Genomic DNA, 3,915 nt, shown 5'->3' on the forward strand with positions numbered 1-3,915 from the left:
ATTTTTATTTTGTTAGTGAGTATTTCGAAGGTCTAAGTTTCTTGAGACATTTTCCTTGGTAACATTCCTTAATCATGAATATGCATTTTATTTTTTTTAAAAACATTAGTTGAATATAAATTTTAAAAAAAATTTCTCGGAATAGAAACTAATGAAGCGACAGAAAACTTTTTTGATCATTAATTATGTTTTATGTATTAATGATTCAGGGGCAAAAAAGATTTATTTTTTATTATTCTTATAAATATATTACCCATCCAGTTCTTATAGAGGAAATCGAAGATCCATTGCAGGGTATCCCATCGAGAGTAGCAGTGTAATAAAAGGCATCCTCCCCAATAACACAAGTTATTTTCAAACAGGTTGACTGTAAAAAAAATACAAATATTTTATTTTTGCGGATATAAAAAAATGGACGACACAAATGATTAGCCTTTATTTAAAAAAAAGGATCTAAAGCTTGAATGGGGGCTTCAAAATTTCGATAGATAGTTAGATAATACAACCTTAACAAGCATAGGTTTAACCAAATAGTCGGTTTAGGAGAACTTTAAGATAATAACTGTAAATTAAAATAAATAAGAAATTTATAAGTAAGCAGTATTTCAAACATAATATTGTATCATTTAGAAAACTTGCAATGAAAGTTATATTTACAAATTGATCAATTATTTATATTTTTATATTTTAGGCCGTTTTAGCTAATTTTTAAGCGGGCTAAAAAACTGTTAAAAAACGGATGACATGAGTTTTTTTGAGCGAGAACTTCAACTTTGAAGGTTTGTTTAATTTTTTTAAAATATAGCTCATCTTTGAAGAAATTATGTATAGATTGACTCAGTTTCTGGCGCGCACTTTTGCATTGAGTGGAATTAGTTTATTTTTATATACCCAACTATATTAACAAGTTGTATCATTAATTAAAATTGTAGTTTAAATGCATGAAATAATAGTCTATAAGTTTCAGGGATTGGAAATTTTCCAGACAAGTTCTGGTATAACTGAACTTGGGAAAAATTATGGATCGTTTAAGGAACGAGTACGAGAATGGAACTTTCCCAAAAAATAATGTAAAATTTTTTTTAAATTTATATTAAAACTTAATTAAATTATACTATAAATATTATTATTTGTTTTTCTTTTCTTTTAATTTCATTTATTTAGTTTAGTTTTATAATGTAATTTTTTTTATTTTTTTAAGCTAATTGTAAAAGCATTTGGTGAGTTTGGCCAAAGATTTTATTTAGCACATTTATATTGTTTGGATTGACATGACCACATATGGTTTTAATATAATGCAGACAAAATCTTTTCCTTTCTTTCGAGAAATGTTCTATGACTTAATCAATAATTGAGGATAACCTTTATGCCTGAAGACTTTGCTCATAGAAGAAACAAAGGTATAGACAATATTATCTAAATCTCGAGGCTTAGGCAATATTTTTCTGGCTAAAATATTTAGTTAGCCGTTTTTAAAAATCGGATCATACTTCATAGATCTGGTTTTGTATCCAGTCAGGATTAGCCTTTTTTCTGAATTTAACTTAGGTGGTTTTATACACCGGATAAAAGATGTAGTAGATCAGAAGCGAGTTGATGATTTTATTAATATAAATTTGTTTTAAAAAAATAGATCTTATTATATTTTAATAAAAATTTGGACGCTTTCTTCAGCAAATTGCTATTTCAATAAAAGTGAGCTTTCACATTAGGCTAAACACTTAGACTCTCCAAACTATAACCAACCCATTAAAAAAAATTATGGCTAGCTACGCTTATGAAATCAGGATATAAAAATCAGAAATTTGCACAATTTAATAGAGTTGTTTTATCTTTTTTAAAAATAATATTTATTAAAAGATATTTCTGTTTGTTATACTTTTTCATAAGAGCACTTCGATGCATTTGCCATGGACCCGCAAAATTCGTTACAATTATATTCTGGGATAAAATCATCTATTGACACGAAAGTTCTGCCCTTATTTTGAATTTCTAGTAAACACCATCTGTGGCGCGGTGTGCTAAAAATATACATTTTTAATTTTTTTATAAAATATCTTCTTTTTTTTAAAAAAATAATTTTTGTAAAAAATTTTTCCAAAAGGAAGTTTAAATCTTATGAGAGAATCATAAATGTCAAAATAATCGTAACAAATAAGGCAAAAAGGATCATTTTCATATTTTTATTCCTCAAATAAAAAAAGGAATATATATGTTAGGGTCAATGTGTTTTTTCCAGCAATGGGTTATTTTTACAACTTTAAATCATTTTTTGAGCCCGTTTTATTAAATTTAAAAATCGCATTTTACTGGAAATATATTCAATCATGATTGGATACCTATCTTATGAATCATAGGCAATTTTGCTGTTAACCTTTGACGTCATTTTATAATTAATATAAAAAAATATGGTAAATTTAATATAAAGTATATTATGTTTAAATGTTCATGTGGCATAATTGTCTGAAATTCTTAGGGTAGGTATTCCAAACATGGCGGCATACATTTCCGGTAAAATCGAAAATTTTTAGAAACGCACTTAAAAATGATTTAAAGTTGAAAAAATTTGGTTATATTTAAAAAACTGAATTCCTTATATATATTTGTATTAAGAATAAATACATATTTAAATAGTACAATATAAAGTTATTATACTAACTTTATGTAGTTCTGAATAAAGTATCTGCTGCATTCAGACCATCGATACCTTTCTTCACCTACATGTCGATATCCCATTATGCCGCGGCTTTGATCCTTAAATTTTAAGCAATCTTCGCTTCCCATAGCGCCATTTCCTGGATCATGAGGAGCTCCAAGACTGTATAGAAATAATCAATTAAATCCTAACATATAATCAGATTTAAATTAGTTTATACTATTTTAAAATTTTAATAGCAAGTGTATTGAGCTACCTCAAGTTTCTATTTGCCTATAAAATTCCAAAAAGATATTTTAAAAGAATTCTATAGGCGGTTAAGTTTTCCAATAAACTTTAAAATTAAAAGATAATTTTTTAAACTGTGTATTTATTTAAAATTAAAGGAGTCTAATAAGAGATCTTTATAAAAAGTTTTTTGGATATGATAAAACAAAAAAAAACTCCCTTTTCTTCATCTTTTAAAATTTTTTTTATTATAATCCTTAGGGAATATCTAATTCCAGGAAAAATAGTTTTCCTCACAGGTTAAATAAAATGAAGAATGTGAATAAAATTAGTGGATCCAATGGAGAACGGGATCTTGACTAGGTTCTGGCTTACAATACCAATACAGTGCATTTTGATTTCAAACTATTTATAATGATCTAAACAATATTTTATCATATTTGTATTGTATTGCTTTTGGCATCAATTTAATAAATAATTGATAGGTAGTATTTCATAAGTATAAAAATTTTTATGCCACAGATGTTAAGCTTAACTTACATAATAAATTTGGGGAATAAAATACATCAATAATTTTACTATAATTTTAAGTAAATTTAAAAAAACTGCTATTTTCTCAGGGTTAACAATACATAACTTCCAAAAACATCCAACCAAAAGTTTTTAACACTGATAAACGACATTTTGAAGGAATATTGACCTTATAGTATTTACTGGGAATTGGAACTCTCAATTTTAAATTATGAGATTTTTAAAAAAATCTGTTTTGACGAATGCATTTCAGTACATATGGCGCTGTGCCTATACCATATCGTTTCCGACAATTTTCGTCATGTACGTTTGTGTATATGCGTTAATTTGAAAATATATACTCAAAAATAACTCTTCAGTGCTCTATTACATGCTAGAGAAGGAAACCTTTCCTATTAGAGGATTTGGTTAATTTAAAGGTTCCAATTTCCAATGTATTCTATAAACTAACAAATAAGATACATTATTAATTTTTATTAAAGTATCGAAAATCCCGAAAA

General features: G+C 26.4%; 1 long non-coding RNA gene across 1 annotated transcript; it reads right to left on the minus strand.

The window, feature by feature from the left end:
- Positions 1–1,895, minus strand: LOC135923526 (uncharacterized). The gene is made up of 3 exons (XR_010571239.1): positions 1,880–1,895; positions 254–367; positions 1–67 (listed from the first exon to the last, which is right to left on the minus strand). It is a non-coding gene; the product is annotated as an uncharacterized LOC135923526 (long non-coding RNA).
- Between the last annotated feature and the right edge of the window lie 2,020 nt (positions 1,896–3,915).

This window comes from Gordionus sp. m RMFG-2023, chromosome 2 (genome assembly GCF_954871325.1).
Source record: "Gordionus sp. m RMFG-2023 chromosome 2, tfGorSpeb1-WG-v2, whole genome shotgun sequence".
Lineage (NCBI taxonomy): Eukaryota > Metazoa > Nematomorpha > Gordioida > Chordodea > Parachordodidae > Gordionus > Gordionus sp. m RMFG-2023.